This window comes from Protopterus annectens, chromosome 1.part1, assembly GCF_019279795.1.
Source record: "Protopterus annectens isolate FY-2018-M chromosome 1.part1, PAN1.0, whole genome shotgun sequence".
NCBI classification, from domain to species: Eukaryota; Metazoa; Chordata; order Ceratodontiformes; family Protopteridae; genus Protopterus; species Protopterus annectens.
The window spans coordinates 509,674,902-509,694,936 of NC_056726.1; positions in this window are offsets into that span (position 1 = coordinate 509,674,902).

A 20,035-nucleotide genomic window follows, 5' to 3' on the forward strand; every position below is an offset into this window, starting at 1 on the left:
GTCTATCAAGACACATCCAAATACCATGGTTTTGGTCGAATTTCCCCTAGCATTGACTGGGTGAATTATTCATGCTCAAACTCACCTGCCCAAAGGTTCCATGACTTCTCAACTCCAATGCCTTGGACCAGCTGGTTGATACCCCCACTAGGGGTGCCAACATCCTGGATCTGGTGCTTAGAAAATTGGGAGACCATTGTAGCACCTCCACTGTGAATTCATCACTGGTGAGATCTGACCACAAATCAGTGTCACCTGACCCCCCCACCCAACAGCAACTAGACTAAACAACTTCTTCAAAACAGATTATAACCTCTTACAGGATGGTATAAATAGCTTCAATGCATCTCCCCCCTCAGACTGAACCAGTAACTATGCCAAGCTCTACACTAATACCCTATACAAGCACCTGTCATAACTGCATTGACTCGGCAGTACCTGTTAGGACCAAAACAAGCTCTTCAAGGAAGAGCAAATCTGCCTGGTGGACTTCTGCCTTTAACAGACTTAACAATAAAAGGAAGAAACTGCTGTGTAAGAGTAAGAAGGAGCAGGGTCTAAACTGGAGACACTCCCTCCTCAGCTTAAATATGAAAATAAGACTTGTTGTTTAGTCCTCCAAGGAAACTTCGAATCCAAGTTAGCTTCCTCAACAAAGGACAACCATAACGCCTTCTTTAGTTACATCTATAACCTAAAAGGAGAGGCCCAGATTTGCACCAAACTGGTAACTAATGGTAACACATATACTGAGCGGGTGGACATAGCTAACCTGTTAGCTGACAGGTTTAGTGAAAACTTCTGTTCCCTATCCCTGCCACAAGTACCTAATGACATCCCTACCACCGGCACCGTATCTTGTATCTCTAAAGACCAGGTCATAAACGCCCTCTATAAGGTCAAAAACACAGCATCAGTGGGACCTGATAACATCCCAAGCTGCATCCTACATGGGCTCAAACACAAATTATCATCACCATTGGGTACTCTTTTTAATCACAGTGTAAGCACCAGCTTTGTCCCAGCTGAATGGGAAACAACAACCGTTATCCCCTTGCACAAAGGGGGTGTTTCTACTGAGCCCGTGAACTAGAGACCTATTAGCCTCACTAGCCTTATCTGCAAGGCCACGCAGAGAATCATCATGGACCTTATCAACAAAGATATAAGTAATCTCCAAATACTAGATCTTACTCAGTTTGGATTTGTCAAGGGGAGATCATGCCTGTTAAACCTGGTGCAGTTCTTCAAAACAGTCACCAGGGCCCTAGATGAGGGGAAATTTGTGCATACAGCCTACCTAGACCTAGCCAAGGCATTTGACACTATATCTCACTCAGGCATCATTGACAAACTCTCCCAGCTAGATATCAACTGTTATATCATAAGGTGGGTTGTGAACTGCCTCCCTGATAGAACCCATATGGTCAAAATAGGGGAATCTACCTCCAACAGCAGACCCATAACCAGTGGTGTTCCACAGGGATCAGTCCTGGGATCTCTACTGTTTGGAATCTTTTTCTCCAAAGTACAAGCTAAAACCAAGGGATTGTGGCTGACAAAGTTTGCTGATGAGTGTAAACTGAGTGCTGTCATAGAATCTCCAAATTATGCCAACATCCTTCAAGAAAGTCTTACGCAAACAAATAATTGGTGCCAAAGTCATAGCCTCAAACTCTATGCAAAAAAATGTGTTATTATCCCTTTTGGCAAGAATGATGTTTCTGCAAATTACTACATCAATGGCAATACCAGTACTGTACACTCATAGTGGTAAGACATCTAGGCACTCAGGTTGACAGCAGCATTGCCTTTGATCACCATGTTTCCATAGTGGTAAGCAGGGCATTCTATATGGCTCATCTCATAAGTAAGGGCATTGCCTCGAGAAAAGGAAAAGTTATCACCTCCCTGTACTCTTCACTCATTAGGCCAATAATTCAGTACAACATCCATTTTGGTATGTACCTTTCAAAGCACCTGCAGCAATTTGAGAGACCACAAAGGTTCTTCACAAGGAAAATTCAAGGTCTTCAGCAGTTATCTTATGTGGATCAGCTGAAATCACTGTCACTTTATTCTGTTTCATACAGACTACTCAGAGGCGATCTCTGCCTTGTGTATAAGGTGATCTCCAACCCTGCTTTATTGGAAATGCCAGACATCCAGTAGTCTAATGGCACATGGGTTACTCATTTTAAGGACCTAAACCTGATATATGACATTAATTGAACCTGCTGGAGGGACAGATTTGTCTCCCAGACGTTACCCCATCTTTGGAATAGACTCCCAGTTCACATCAGAGTACCTCATTGGCCTTCTTCAAATGCAATCTGGATGATTGGATGAGTAACCATAAATTCACACCAGGGGTTTCACCTATGTCCCTGTTGGACAGGGGCAATAGTTGCTGATTGTGGTAACAAGAGTAAATTTGGCTAGGCTTGTAAGGGCCCTTGTGCCATTAGCTTAGTAACTTCTTATGATCCTATGACCTATGAACCTATGGAAGAGAAGCAGTCCAAGAGATGGACTGGAATCTTTAGAAGATAAAAGCCAGGCAGGTGTCCCTTTAAAAGGACCAGGCCTGCTGTTAGGCTGTTAGGCTAAAAAGGGATGTGTGGAAAGTTACCCTATTGAAATGCAATATGTGCTTTTAGATACATATGAATGCCACCTTCTAAATGGGCTTAATGCATGTACATGCATTGTTTATTTCTGCATTGAGATGTTTCTTGGGAAAGACTGTTTGTTGTAACAATTAATATGGATTTTATTTTAAGACTGGGCCTTGCATGGAACCGCCTTAAAATGAACTGTTAACAGGGTGAGAGGTCATGGTACAGCAGGGAGGTAGAAATTTGCATTTTCACTGCTGTGTTTTTTTGGAGTTGGTATATATAAGTTGCAGGTGGTGTGAAGGTGCAGGAGGCTTGCAAAAATAATTTTTAAAATGTTTTCTTTGTTTTTTGATATATTTAGTTTCAATCTTATGTGATCGATATATTGTGGTTCTGTGCATTGTTTCACGCTTGTAAAGTACACTCATATTTGGTTACAATCTGTAACACTGAATGCTCAAAAGAGTGAATCATGTTTTTTCCTTGTTTTTCAGCTGCTTTGCATGCAAAGTCATGGCACAGAGGAGTCTGGGAATTTGCCCTTTACCTATTGTTTGGTGCTCTTGGAGTTGGTATTATGGTGGAAGCATGGAGAGCTTTGTGTGTGTTTTTTCAGTCTTTTTAGATTCACTCTAAAAAGATAGATCTTTTTGTAGTCACTCTTTGGAGCTTTTGATGTTTGATGAGACAAGCACACACATAAAAATACAAATACTCAAAATACGGAAAGAATATAAACCCATATTAAAATAATTGCAAAAAAAGCATATTACAAATACAGTTAAAACATTTAACTATTCCAGTACCACAGAATATGGGCTTGTCTGAATAATGGTAGTATTACAAAATTTTTTTAAGGTTAAGGTGCTACATTAGGGTTAAATCGCCTCTGCACCACTTTACTAATGCATGCTAACCCTAACACTAATCCTGCCTGTACTCCTAACCCCAACCCAAAACTTGCATCTTACCTTAGAAAGACCCTTTCCATAACACTGCCACTATACAAAACAGGCTCAGACATAAGTACACGTACTAACAAAGATGCAGAACACTAAAACTACCCCCCCCACCTAACACTTACTCTAACCTAACTCCCCTGATGTTCACACAAACACAGTCCCAGCCCTAATACCAGCCCATGTACCTTTGTCTTCATTCTGACATTGCCCTTCAAAATGTTTACATTCTGAATGGTGTGTGTGTGTGTGTGTGTGTGTGTGTGTGTGTGTGTGTGTGTGTGTGTGTGTGTGTGTGTGTGTGTGTACATATATACATTTATTACAAAATAAGTATGGATATGTGTAGTGTACTTTTGATACTTGGAAAATGAGTTGTCTGCTGAAATTCTCAAAATGCTGTAGTCAAAACATCACTCTTTTAAGTTACTAATGAGGAACTACTTGCCTAACTCTGTTCTGTATAATGAGGCTACCTGTAAGCAGTACACCAGCAAGTTAGATCCTTATATGGAGGCTCAGAAAGGGGTTTAGAAAGGAGCAAGTTGGAGCTCATTTAAAGATTATGGAGTAGTAGAGAGAGACAGCCAAGTCTGGGGTCATTTGTGGTATATACCTGGAAGAGTTACCTGGAGTCATTGCCTGGTAAGGCGTACCTCCTGAAACTTTCTGTGAATAGCCTATTTGCTAGAAAGGGTGTATAGTACTTAAAGCTACGTGTGCAGCCATGTTAGTTTATTTTGTGGAGTGCTTATTAACCATGTGTTGGTCTTGGGTGAACTCTGGTGAAGAATGTGGACTGATGGCCAAGAACGTTTCATACACTGTTCCTCATTATACCTTTGACTGGGTGTGTAACATTTTGGCTATCAGCTCCCTATGAAGCTGTTGCTGCTTGCTGCCTTGACACATTTTGGCTGTGGGTTTTGAACATCAGTGTCAGCTTCTTTTCTAATACTGTCGCCTGGCATGACTTCTTGTGATCCTGGCCATGGAGGACTTATTGAAGCTGGTTCAGCTGCAGCAACAGTCACCCATACTGCAAATGAAGTTACTGACCCCTGAGATATAGCTGTCATAAAAAAAAAAAACCACTAAGCACATAAGATGATCCAAAATCATGCCTGGAAGAGTTTAAACATTTCACCTTGCTAGAGAACTGGAATTAAACAGATTAGGTGAAATATTCTGTCATCCTAACTGTCAGTAAAGGCACACAAATATATATGGACTGATTACAGAGACAATGGCAAACTTTAGAATGAATTATTGGCTAGTGCTTGGATAGCCCTTGAAGTACAAGTCTTAAAGTTTTTTCTTATTAGAATTTTATCAATGAGATCTCAGATTTATAACTTGAAACATATTTTAAAGCTATAGTCAGAACCTGATAGCAGCAGCAAAGTGAAAATATTAACAATTCTAACAGTAGACAAGCTTAAAAGAGTTTTGCTTAGCAAAACAAGAAACTGGGAATTAAGAAGTGATTTACAGAATTGTGGCAAGCTAGTAATTCTAGTAAATGCCAAAACAACAAACAATAAAAACAGAAAAAGCCCAAACGGTACTGGCAACCAACTCCGTTTAATAAATTTAAGTGCTTTTCGACTGATACAAAACATCCTTCATCAGAATACAAAAAGAACACACCAGCTCCATTTAAATAATAAAAGCAGCTCAAAAAAGGCGCAAAATTAAGATGCTAAGTAAACAATTAAGTTACCTTAACCTCTTAAAGTAACCTGTCACTAACAAGTTAATAGACCAAATATAACAGTTATAAACATTCATACTCAAAAAATACATAAATAAGACAGTATAAATATACGTATGTCTACATTATCTATCTAAACTCTTTAATTTCAACAAACTGCTAACACCCCAACACTACCTGTTGACTAACCGCCCTGGCACTTACCTCTAATGCAGTCTCCCTCATTGAGTGTAATGGATGTGAACTTTTGGATGAGTTAACTAATGCATTTGGCAGTGGTGATTTACAAAGCATGGTGGTACTATGAATAGCTTGGCTGTGTATCTCAATTACTGAAGGCATTTCTTGGGGGGGGGCAGCACATGGCTTGTTATCATATATCACTCCCTCAGAATGTCTCATTTATGTTCATGCTAGACAGAGACCCCTGTGGTGTTGATCTCTTCAAGGTAAAACAGTGCGGCAGGGCTGTGTATCTGAAATAGCTACTGCTAGTGGTAAAGATTGTTTACCTCTTGCAGTAACGTTTCTGAATCCCAACCCATGACTTTTATCAGAAACTTGCTCCAGTGACAGAGGAACAGAAAAAGATATCAATGTAGGAACTGAAGGTGAAGTTTGCTTTTTATTTGTTTTACATTTGTTAACCAAACACCATTTTCAGCCATGACTCGGGTCAAGGAAGCAAGAAAAACACAGATTATTTAAACAGGTAAGAATATCAACAAAGCATTCACAATTAAAGTTTATAGCAATATACAATAAAGAGAATTTAAATAAACAGTAAAGTAGGTGTAAACATCAAACACAGAAAACTCAGAAGTAAAATCAATACAAAGTAGAAGTCTGCAGATAGGCTTATAAGACATGTTAATAGAGAAACACTGAGGACAAAGAAAGGCACTTAATCAATGACTCTCAGAGCAAAGTGAGTACTAAAAGTCATACAAGTAGGAAAACTCAGCGTTCTGAACTCATATGTTAATATATAAAAATAATACTCAAAGGGAGGCTTTAAGCCCCAGATATTTGTAACTAAGGAAATTAATAAAACTGAAGATACATTTTCTTCTGACATGCACTTAAAGAGAGAGGGAGAAAGTGAAGGAAAAGAAAGTGAAGTGGTGATGCCCATTTCTAAAAGACAGAGAGAGAGCAAAGAGCAAATGAGAACACTTAAGGAGTTTGTATGGATATCAGAAAAAGTAAAGCAGGAGGTGTTTTTTGTCTACAATTATGTGTTGTACGGGAAGACACAGAAGTTGTAGTGTCAATGTTTTTAGGAGAAGAAGCTATGCCTTTAAGGACAAACTAGTAAAGAAAGCAATTTGGAGTTGGTGCACTTACAGGTAACACACATCATCTTAACAAAGTACAGTAGGAAGGGGATACTTTATTTATTTTGTTTTATTTTTACATTTGTTAACCAGGTTAGTCTGACTGGGCCCAGATATCCCTTTTTCAGTGGAAACCTGAGGAGAAAAGCTCCAAGAAATTAATTAAAAAATAAGAAAAACCTAACAATTCAAGTTGTAAGATACTTAACAGTACAAAAACAGAGAGAATATACAATATGAATATATACGAGGCAAAAGTACAGCATTTTGAAAATGCAGTAACAATAAGTTTGAGAAATTTGGTTAGCATTAAGTTATTTACAAGGAATGTAGCAATGCCTGAAATAAAACAAATTCAGAGTAACATTATGGCACTGTGCAAGAAAGATGCATTTAATAGCATAGGTACTAACTGCAGAGAGAGAGAGCAATATATGTAGACAGTTTAGGAAGATACCAGCAGATATGTTAATTGAGAGAAAAAGAAAAATTCATTAGGTAATTTCCTGAAAAGTACATATCCATGCATATTGGAAATTAATTTTTAGTTGCTTTTTGAATTCGCCACTTTTGGTAGTGGAGCGAAAGGATAATGGAAGTTTGTTCCATGAGTATGCAATTGAATGATAGCAAAGTATTTTTCCAATATTTTTGTTTGGCTTGGTCATCTGCAGGAAGTTTTGTTGTGTGCTTCTGAGGTCACAATTGAGTGTGTAGGATGTAATTATGAATGTAAAGGCATGGCAGGAGTTGGGGCTATTTAGGATGTTGTGTGCAATTTGTAGTTGTGATATCTGGAGCATGTGGGGGAGCTCAGACCATCTTAAGCTTTTCAGGGATATACAATGGTGAGATTTCTAGCTATTGTTTGTTCTTCTTTCAGCTTTTCCTGGTTAGGGTTCGCCACAGTGGAATTCTGGTCCACTAATGATTGGCAGTGAATTTTTACGGTGCTGAGGTGCCAGCACAACGCCCAACCTTCAACTAAGGCACGTCCATTCACACATGTCTTTTGAACACCACTCGATTGTGGGGAGGACATGCAGTTCCAGCCGAGAATCGAACAGGAGAACCTCTTGCTGTGTGGCGACAATGCTACCGCTGCACCACCATGGCTTTTGAGATTTGTAGCTATTATTGTAGCTATTACTAGCTGCGTATCTTGCTATCTTGTTATAGGTGGTTTCTAGTTTGGTTAAGTGATTATTTTAGAGGATAGTAAGTATGGGAGCAGCATACAGCAGGGATGGTAGAATAAATGTTTGAGCCAGTATAGGTCTAGATTTGTTAGGTATATATTTGTTGTTGTGGTATAGAAGACCTAGTTTTTTATTGGACTTTTTGATACAGTTTAAGATATGTAGGTCGAATTTTAATTGGTCATCTATACTAACACCAAGCAATTTGGTGTTTGAGTCAGTGGTGATAATTGTATTATCTAAGGATGAGATGGTGAAGTTGTGTTTAGCTGGCTTGAGTTTTTTGGAAGGAAAAGGAGAAGCTTGGTCTTTTTAGGGGTTGAGAAACAGGTTGTTTTCAGTTAGCCATTGTTCTTCTACCATATTTCTCTGTAAATAAGACCTAGCCAGAGAATAAGGCCTAGCATGGTTTTCCAGGGTGTCATGATATAAGCCCCACCCCAAAAATAAGCCCCAGTTAAGATCATCAACAACACATGACGGATGTGTTAAATTATAAAATAATAATATTGTTGGCACCTGTTGATTGAGGTTATTGTACTCTGCTCACCATTTTCAGACCATTCAGACACCCAACTTCTTCTCTTTGCAGAAAGTCCTAAGATTCTTTCCCCAGGAGTCATCCGTGATTCTTACTGTAACCCTAATACTCACTCACACTTGACATTTGAGATCCTTGGCCCATAAACACTGGCAAGTTTACTTTGATTGGTCAAAGCACAGACAACACACGTAAAACATGCGCACTTGATAATGAATGGGTGTGGTTGTGTCTTTTTAACTGTCACCATTTTTGTTGCCACTCCTGTCTCGTAAGTCTCAATTAATCCCCCCAGACAAGATGAGTGCAAAAAGAAAGAGCTGTTCTGTTGAGTACAAGAAAGGAATCATATCCATGCATGTTGGAAATTAATTTTTAGTTGCTTTTTGAATTCGCCACTTTTGGTAGTGGAGCGAAAGGATAATGGAAGTTTGTTCCATGAGTATGCAATTGAATGATAGCAAAGTATTTTTCCAATATTTTTGTTTGGCTTGGTCATCTGCAGGAAGTTTTGTTGTGTGCTTCTGAGGTCACAATTGAGTGTGTAGGATGTAATTATGAATGTAAAGGCATGGCAGGAGTTGGGGCTATTTAGGATGTTGTGTGCAATTTGTAGTTGTGATATCTGGAGCATGTGGGGGAGCTCAGACCATCTTAAGCTTTTCAGGGATATACAATGGTGAGATTTCTAGCTATTGTTTGTTCTTCTTTCAGCTTTTCCTGGTTAGGGTTCGCCACAGTGGAATTCTGGTCCACTAATGATTGGCAGTGAATTTTTACGGTGCTGGGGTGCCAGCACAATGCCCAACCTTCAACTAAGGCACGTCCATTCACACATGTCTTTTGAACACCACTCGATTGTGGGGAGGACATGCAGTTCAAGCCGAGAATCGAACGGGAGAACCTCTTGCTGTGTGGCGACAATGCTACCGCTGCACCACCATGGCTTTTGAGATTTGTAGCTATTATTGTAGCTATTACTAGCTGCGTATCTTGCTATCTTGTTATAGGTGGTTTCTAGTTTGGTTAAGTGATTATTTTAGAGGATAGTAAGTATGGGAGCAGCATACAGCAGGGATGGTAGAATAAATGTTTGAGCCAGTATAGGTCTAGATTTGTTAGGTATATATTTGTTGTTGTGGTATAGAAGACCTAGTTTTTTATTGGACTTTTTGATACAGTTTAAGATATGTAGGTCGAATTTTAATTGGTCATCTATACTAACACCAAGCAATTTGGTGTTTGAGTCAGTGGTGATAATTGTATTATCTAAGGATGAGATGGTGAAGTTGTGTTTAGCTGGCTTGAGTTTTTTGGAAGGAAAAGGAGAAGCTTGGTCTTTTTAGGGGTTGAGAAACAGGTTGTTTTCAGTTAGCCATTGTTCTTCTACCATATTTCTCTGTAAATAAGACCTAGCCAGAGAATAAGGCCTAGCATGGTTTTCCAGGGTGTCATGATATAAGCCCCACCCCAAAAATAAGCCCCAGTTAAGATCATCAACAACACATGACGGATGTGTTAAATTATAAAATAATAATATTATTGGCACCTGTTGATTGAGGTTATTGTACTCTGCTCACCATTTTCAGACCATTCAGACACCCAACTTCTTCTCTTTGCAGAAAGTCCTAAGATTCTTTCCCCAGGAGTCATCCGTGATTCTTACTGTAACCCTAATACTCACTCACACTTGACATTTGAGATCCTTGGCCCATAAACACTGGCAAGTTTACTTTGATTGGTCAAAGCACAGACAACACACGTAAAACATGCGCACTTGATAATGAATGGGTGTGGTTGTGTCTTTTTAACTGTCACCATTTTTGTTGCCACTCCTGTCTCGTAAGTCTCAATTAATCCCCCCAGACAAGATGAGTGCAAAAAGAAAGAGCTGTTCTGTTGAGTACAAGAAAGGAATCATGGAGGACTCCCAGGGAAAGAACCTGATGGTTTTCTGCAAACAGAAGAAGTTGGATCAACGAATGGTCTGAAAATGGAGAGCAGAGTAAGATAACCTCAGTCAACAGGTGGACGAGGGAAATGCTAAGAAGTGCAAGCGTGGATCAGGTCAGCAACCATTATTTCCTGAGCTGGTAGACATCATCTGTGAATGGATTGATAACAGGAGAGCAAAGGCTTTGGTTGTGCACAGGGCACATTCAATCATTTGCCCTTGTAATGGCGCCACAGTTAGAAATATCCCCAGAAGAATTCAAAGCATCACAACATTGGCTGGATGGCTTCGTTCAGCAATATGAACAGTCTCTAAGAAGATCGACAACACTGTTCAAGCTGGAAGATACTGCAGTTATTAAATGTGCACTTACATTCAAGTGCTTTGTTGATGGCATCGACTTTTGTAAATACCAGCTCTCCAGCATGATTGCTATGGATAAAACTGCAGTGTTTATGGGCCAAGGATCTCAAACAATAATTGATCAGAGGGGTGCCTCGTCAATCTACATTCCCTCCATTGGTTATGAAAGTGTACAAATTACCTGTATTTTGGCAAATCATCTAGATGGAAAGAAAACCCAACCTCTAATCATTATTAAGGGCAAGAAAGATAAGACTGAATGTGCTTCAGGCATTTAAATTCTTGAAACCGAAAAAGCCTGGTGCACACAAGCAGTTATAAGGAAGTGGGTCGATGTAATGCTGCCACATGTTCTGCGAAGTGGTGAAAGAGGTCTGCTAGACTGGGATACAGCCAGCACTCACCACACTAAAGACATGAAGAACTTCCTTGCACAGGGAAGAATAGATCAAATAATGATTCCTGCAGGAATAACTGCCTATCTCCATACTCTTGATATTGCAATAAACAAGCCATTCAAGGACCATTTGTGCATAGAACTGAATGATTACATTGAAAATAGAATGGGAGAGAAATCAGCGTGGAAACTTTGTGAAGCCTAGCCTGCAAGAGGTCATGATTTGGGTGAAGAAATCATGGGATAAAAATCACTGACAGCTGTGTTGCCAATGCACTACAAGCAGGCTACATGGACAAGCAGTGCTCATTTAAGGAGAGCTCTATTGCTGGGCATGACAGATTGGGACTAATGGTTCTGCAGGAAATGGAGTCGCAATAAATTCAGGCCAGAATTTGGTGGTTGGAGACTTATGACAATGTTCCAGAAGAAGATGACTTGATTGCATTTGAATAACTTTTCCGTTATCAGGGCAATAGAATGGATTGCTTCTGCTTTCAGCTGCCAGCAAGCTCTTGTCAGTTTTTTGACTTTATTGAATTTAGGTAATGTTTCTGTTAGAAAAATGTGTATTTGAATATATGAGAAATGCTAGTTTAAAAGCAAAGTAGTATATAATGCATTGTATTCTATTAATCATATAGCAGAGAGGATTAGGTTATGTGTAAATGTAAGTAGTTTTGAAACTACAGTGCGGCTTGAAGCAAGCTGACCTTCGACCCTGGCAGATGCTAGCTTAGCAAGTTTTAATGTTTATACTTTTCACAAGTGATTATCTGCTGGGTCAGGAAATTAAATGTGTGAAATAATGAAATCTTCTGCTCTTTCCTGCTGGGATGATTTGGCCTTGTATATGTGTGACTGAGATAGCACACAGCTGGAAGGAAAGTGTAACAGAGAACAAAGATGTGTATTAAAAGACTGAATTTGCTATTGTATTCGAACTGATATGAAACCTTGAAGAAGTAACTTTACAGAAAGACATTATGTCTGACCAGGTGGATAGCAAGGCCGTATTGTTACCAGAGAAAAACTTTTTTTAAATATACAGCATCAGCAGTTTTTATGAATAGAGGACTGTAAGCTAAAGTGATGTAGATGCCCTGTGACATACCACGTCAGTAAGGTGGGCACAGCTTGAATGTTAAACCTATATAAAATTGTGTGCTTCCTGTTTCATGTTAGACAAAATTCTGTACTTGTACGTTTTTTGCCTCCTGGTGTACACTAGTAAACTTTTGAATCTGAACCTCCTGTGTATTGAATTCTTGATTTTATTTAACAGTTTTGTCCTTCGGACCAATTCCCTCGGACAGCTGCAGATCAGCGTCTACTGGTGGTCGAATACTGCGCAGGAGAAGTTACCGAAATGGTTCTTCTTGGGTGAAAAGACCTCCGACTGAATTGTCGTTTAAAGAGGCTGGCCACTTTCTGATCTGTGGCCGAAGAGCGGATATTGGTCGATTCAATAACGGAGGCTCAGGTAGGAAGAATTTGCCTTTTTTCTGTCTTAGATCAGGGACTAGGTTACAGTATATTGTTGTCAAGATTTGTTTTGCAGATCAGGGACAAAAGGAAGTACTGTATATTTAGTCATAGATCAGGGTAACAGAATAAGGTAGGCAGTTATTCTAGATAAACTGTGAACAGGAACTGAGAATTTGATATCACGTGATAAAAAGGGTTACATAACATTTTCTTCACTATGGGAAATCAGTGCACTAAAACATCGTGAGATCCGCCCCTAACCAAAGACGCAAAATACATGCAATTACAACGTTCTGATAACGTTAGGTATTATACGAAATGGGTTAATAAGTATGAATTTGATGGTAAACTAGATAAAACTTCACTAGTTAAACTCCTTAAACAGCTTAAATCTGATGCAGGAGGTCAGGCAAAAAAGCAAAGCCAATTAGGCATTCCTCAGGCACACAGGTGGATTGAGGAAGCAAATCGTAGAGAACAGAAGCTTAAAAATTCAAAAACATTATTTTTAGACAAAGAAGATAATAACTTGGTAATAGCGACAGCTCCTCCTCCTCCCTTGCCCCCTCCCTTACCCTTTTCAGGATATGAAGCGAGTGGACAGGCTGGTCCGCCTCCGCGTTATCCTGAAGTTTCAGCAAGACCACAACCATTTGTTAGAGATCCTATTGAAACTAGGTCCCGAACAAGTAAAACACATAGGGACACAGACTCATATCAAATAGAGAGAAATCTACAGGATGAGAGTGAAGAAGAAATATGCCCACTTATAGAAGTTCCAAATCCTCAGGCAGGACAGGAAGGGCAAAACCCAACACTCTTAGTATATAGACCATGGACACCGGAAGATATCCGGAAAGCTACTGAGGGAATCCCCCATCCGAAAGTTAATTTTACGAAATTTTTAGAAGATTTACAAGGCATGAGGTTGAGTTACCACTTGAATGGGGAAGAAGTTTAAAAAGTAGTAAGACAAATTATAGGTCCAGATTGGCACATGATTTGTGGCACCTGGAATCCTCGTAATGCAGAGCTTAAACCACTCCCACATAGTGACGCAGAATTAGACAACAGAGTGAAAGGTCTTACAGACCGACTCTCTGAGAAATGGAAACCTAGAGCAGACTGGACTTGCATTAATCAATGCATACAACAGGAAAATGAGACAATAGATGGGTATTATGCTAGATTATTAGAATGTTTTAATAATCATAGTGGTATGACGGTTCCTGAGAACCAAACAAATGATTCCCCGTATGAACAACAATTGAAAAATGCATTTTTGAAAGGTTGCATTGCACCTATTAGTAGCTTCATTACGAAGCATATGATAGCCCATCGAACAGGGAGGCTACAAGCCTTATTTGAATACGCTAGACATGCTGAAAGACATTTTAATAGTAAAAAGAAAAAGAAGGCGCATGTCTTCACTGCTGAAGACGGAGCTGAAGTGTTTGTGTTACAGTCAGGTAAAAAGGGCAAGAAGAATGCCCAGGGAAACAAACAGTCTGACAAATAATCAGAAGATTTTAAAGAGAGGAAAAAGAAACGTGAGTGCTTTAAGTGCGGGAAAAAGGGACATCTAGCAAGGGGTTGTAAGCAAAACAAAAAGGTAATTTCAGAAGATAAGGGAGATGAGGACTGACTATATGATAGTGAAGATACATCATGCAAAAGTCAGAAATCATCAGGAAAAGTTAATGAACAAAACACAAATGTACATGTGATAGAAGGAATAGAGGAAGTGCAAGTAGATATGGAGGATGAAGAAAGTGAAATTTTGGACTTAGCATTATTGAGCTTAGAGCTCTACTTAGCAGATACAAAACCGGAAGTTACACTTCTGGTGGAGGGAAGGGAAGTCAAATTCCTGTGTGACTCAGGAGCATCACGGACTTTGATACACCCCTCCAAGTTACCAGAACATTCCAAATCACCTGATTATATACTAGTAAAAGCAGCAAATGGAAAGCTATACAGGGAACCACTTTCCCATGATATAGCAATAACTGACCCTGTTTCAGGTATGACCCAGAGAAGTAAAATTGTTGTTTCTGCATAGTGTCCAGTAAACCTTTTGGGCAGGGACCTTATGCAGATATTTGGAATAGCAGTAGTTCCAGCTGTACAAGGTATGGAGGCACAAAGACAAATGGATACCTTTGTAGTGCGGTCGGAGGGTGAAACTTTTTACTGGTACAGCCAGGACCTAGTCACGACTGGTCCAGGGGCAGTAACCGAGGAACTGATGAACATAGCCATCAGTAAAGCCCCCTCCCTCGACACTGATCGACAGCATTTGTTACACTGTACTCTATACTACTGCACTACACCAGGACCTGATAGAGAGTATGAGCAAGAATTGTTCAGAAACCATGCAACTAGACTAGTATTGCGTACTTTGTACTGGGATACTGAGGGGAACAGTGTAGTCAGCTGTTCATTACCTCAAGAATTCCTTACATTATATAGATCAAATCGATTACCACATGTCAGCTTGACAAAGAACCAAAGTGTAAAATGGGCAGACTTAGGAGAAAAAGTAACAAGATGGGAAAAGCAGACTGATTTAGAACTGTCAGAACAAGGGATACAGAAACAAAAACTGAATTGGTTGACACAGACACATCCAGCTGTACACTTGCAATCTAGCGAGGACAGCTGATTAGCATTTTTATTAGAAGAAGAAGAAAAGGCCTTATGTGAAATTCCAACAACTCTTTGGTCAACAGGCAAGTCAGATGTAGGACTTATTCGAACAGCAGGACCAGTTACAATTACCCCAAAGTCAGCTTTTACACCACAGAAAAGACAATACCCTTTGGGAAAGGATGCAGAAATAGGAATTAAGCCTATAATAGCAGCATTACTCAGAGAAGGAGTACTGGTAGAATCTCCTGATTCACCATGTAATACACCCCTATTTCCTGTTAAAAAAGCAAACGGGGAATGGTGGATGGTGCAAGATTTACAAGCTGTAAATAATGCAGTAATACCTAGAGCACCTACGGTGCCAGACCCACATACTTTGTTAAACGATTTAGAACCACAACAGAAGTATTTCTCTGTGGTAGATATCAGCAATGCTTTCTTCTCGATACCTATACATCCTGATAGTCAATACTGGTTTGCATTCACATTTCAGGGTAAAAGGTATACATATACTCGACTACCACAGGGATATTGTGAGAGCCCAACAATATTTGCACAAGAAATGGCTAGCAACCTGGCAGGGTTTACCCCACCAGGAGGTAGTCAGATTCTACTTTATGTAGATGACATCTTGCTAGTAGCCCCCACCCAGCAACAATGCAGAGGGGATACTGTAGCATTATTGAAATTTTTAGCAACACAAGGACACAAAGTAAACCAAAGTAAGTTACAACTTTGGAGAAAACAAGTTAGATACCTAGGATATGTAATATCCAATGAAGGTAGAATATTAGACAAGGAAAGAAAAACAGTAATTTTGCAAGCACTCAAACCAACAACCAAGAAGGAAATGATGTCTTTCTTGGGTACAACTAATTTCTGTTGGAGCTGGATACCAAATTATGCTTTGGAATCTGCTCCACTGACTGACTTGATATATAAGACACCAATGGCAGCACAAGATATTTTACAATGGACAACAGAAGCAGAAATGGCTTTCTGCAGGTTGAAGCAGTTGACAGCTTCTTCATTAGTCTTAGGACTTCCAAATTATCACAAACAGTTCTTTCAGGCCGTAGATTGCAAGCAAGGATATATGACGTCAGTGCTGACGCAACAACATGGGGACAAGCAATGCCCCATAGCCTACTATTCATCGCAGTTAGACCCAGTGGCGCGATCTTTGCCTCACTGTGTGCAAGCAGTAGTTGCAGCTGCAATGGCAGTACAGGCTTCAGCCTCAGTGGTGTTAGAGAGTGCCTCATGCAGTTGCAATAATTTTACTGCAAGAAAAAGTGGCATACCTTTCTCCTGCTAGACATCTTTCATGTATGACTATACTTCTGAGCCAACCTCATATGACAATTGAACGATGTATGACATTAAATCCATCAACATTACTTCCGACTCCTGCAGATGGCACACCACACAGCTGCCTGCAGGAAATTGAACAGTTAGCTTTACCCAGACAAGATCTCACAGATATGCCCTTCGATAATGCCGAGGTGACATATTACGTGGACGGCTCATGCAGAAGGGGTCCTACAGGAAAGAATCTGGTGGGGTATGCAGTAGTTACAGACACTGAAATTCTAGAAGCCCAATTCTTACCACATAACTTATCTGCACAAGCAGCAGAGTTGATAGCTTTGACGCGGGCATGTACTTTAGCAAAAAACAAGTGTGTAAACATATATACTGATAGTCAGTATGCTTTTTCTACAGTACATGTATTTGCACAACAATGGAAAAATAGAGGAATGATAACATCTAGTGGAAAACCTATTAATCATGCACAATTTATTTTGGAGTTATTAGAATCTATTCAGTTACCTACCAAAGTAGCTATTTGTAAATGTGTAGCTCATACAAAACAACAGGATAAGATTTTGAAAGGCAATGCACGAGCTGATGCAGCTGCAAAGCAAGCAGCCTCAGACTCAGAAACTTTACTTTTGAATGAGGAATTACAACCCTCTGAGATTTTAGATTTAGACATGTTAAAACAATGCAGACGCTTACTACAAAAGCAGAAAAACAAAAATGGGTAAAACGAGGTGCAATTCTTGAGAATGGACTGTACATTTCCAAAGAGAAAACCGATATTGCCGTCTAATTTATTTAGATATGCAGCTTTGTTGAGCCATGGGCAGTTCCATGTCTCAAAAGGGGGGATGGTACAGTTAGCAAACCGAATATTCCAAACATATGGATTCACAAATTACACACAAAAATTTTGTGCAGCTTGTCATACTTGTAACAAGCACCATGCACAAGGGGCATTTAAAACCAAGCAAGGAAGTTTTCCTATACCACCATATCCATTCCATACTATTTGTATGGATTTCATAGAATTGAATAAGTGTGAAGGGAAAAAGTTTTGTTTAGTTATCGTAGACATGTTTTCCAAATGGGTAGAAGCTTTTCCAACCAAAAACCCGGATGCAGCAACAGTTTCAAAAGCCCTGATAAAAGAAGTAATCCCTAGATTTGGCATTCCAGAAAGGATTTATAGTGACAATGGCACTCATTTCGTAAACCAGACAATCCAGCAACTTGGGAGATTTTTTGGTATCTCCTTAAAGAACCATTGTGCCTACCACCCACAGTCAGCAGGACTGGTGGAAAGGTACATTGGTACCCTCAAAAGTAAACTTAGGAAGCTAGTTGAGGAAACCCAAAAGAATTGGATACACTGTCTGCCTTTGGCACTGCTGAGTATGAGAACGGTTCCAAATGTAAAGGGTATGACCCCCTTTGAAATGGTTTTTGGGAGAGCATATTATGTGCCTCAGTGGAAAGCTCTCATGCCTGCAGAGCAAGAAGCTGACAGTTCATTAGCTAGTTATATGAGGAAACTGTTAACAAATAAATCTGTTTTGCAGTTTAACTCTTTTTCAGATAAGGAACAGACCAGACCGGTGGAAGCAGTCTTGGCCCCGGGGACGTTTGTGTGGCTGAAAGTGACGAAAAGGAAGAATTTGGTGAGTCCAAAGTGGGAAGGACCATACCAAGATCTGTTGGCAATGCCTACTGCAGTTAGAGTGGCCGAGAGGACGTCCTGGGTTCATTTGACACACTGCAAACCAGTAAAGAACTTTCAACTTGATAAAAACTTTGTGACTGATACACAACCAGACCAAGATGGCCAAAAACAAAGCGAATAGAAATTTAGATCAACCCCAGAGATGTTGCATAATCATTTTGTTGAGTATACATTTATTGACTGTAATTGTGACAATTTTCCTCTTGTTGTGATTTATCCTACACACAACCACACAAGTGAAAGTGGGAAGGCATGACGAACGTCTATAGACTGGCATCCAAATTTTAACACATACCTAGCCATGAAACGTGTATATGCAGTGACTGTGAACATTTCAAATTGCTGGGTTTGTACAGCTATACCAACAGCATATGGAGGACTGATAATGTCCGCTGTCCCTTTGGGGATAAATGAGACTTGGGAGAATTTACTCTTTGATACAGGAACTGTGAGATCACAGGACAAAATAGCTTTATTTTTACCTGTCACACAAAAAGGAATTGTATGTTTTTATAAAAATGATACTCTCCAGGTGGGCTGGAGCAACTGTAATATAAGCATATCTTATCGGTGTTATATTAAGAATAGTAATGGCAATACATTTTGCAATACTAATTATGACTCATATTTGAACTCATTGAAAACAACCATGAATGACATTTTCAAGAATCCAGTTTTGTTTAAACAATTGTCAGTTATAGATCAGAAAATGTTTCATACAGAGCTAATGCGTATTAGTACTAAAGTAGAAAACTGTTATTTTATTTGTGGGAAAAAGGCATATGAATGGTTACCTGAGAATTGGTCCGGCAGTTGTTTTTTGGGTTATTTGGTTCCGGCAATAAGACATACTGCAGAATTACCTTTGGGTAAGATACGGAACGTGAGAGAAGCAGCTTGAAAACCCTAAGGTCCAGTTGAAAAACCTGTGAATCCAGTTGGAAAGATCAAAGCTGGCTGGAAAGATCACAATACCGTGAAAGACAAAAGCAAATTGACTCATATGGACTTGAGTGACAGTGTTATATCTTGGGCTGGAATATTCCCAGCCTACGGAGCAGTCAAATCTATCTGGGAGCTGAGGAAGATGTCTAAACTTCTCGAAGTAATGAGTAATGCAACTTTTTCTGCCCTAGAACTGGTGACTGATGAACTGAATGCAATGAGAACTGTTGTACTACAAAATCGAATGGCTCTTGACTTCACCCTAGCGGTGAGAGGTGGTACGTGTGCGCTTATCAAAGAAGAATGCTGTGCGTATATTCCAGATAACAGGCATGAAATTAACAACCACCTAGAGGTAATTCAGCAAGTATCAGCCATGACTGAACCAGGCCCAAACCCACTGACGGACTTTTTCCAGAATCTATTTGGGGGGTGGGGTTCCATCCTAATGAATATTCTGATTGCCATTTGTGTGGGTATACTCCTAATAGGAGCATGTGTTTGCTGTGGAATTCCCTGCATGAAAATATTAATCAAAGATTTTATTGATGTATCTGTTACTGAAACTTTGTATCAAGATATTGAGATTGAAAAATTGATCTCAGATGACATTTTTTCTGAAGTATAGATTGAATGACTCACCTAGCTGAAAATCCTAAGTGGAAAAGGTTAGGAGATGAAATGACACTATGCATACTTCAGAATAGAATAAAAAGTATTAATAGGGGGGAAAATGTTAGAAAACTGTGTATTTGAATATATGAGAAATGCTAGTTTAAAAGCAAAGTAGTATACAATGCATTTTATTCTATTAATCAT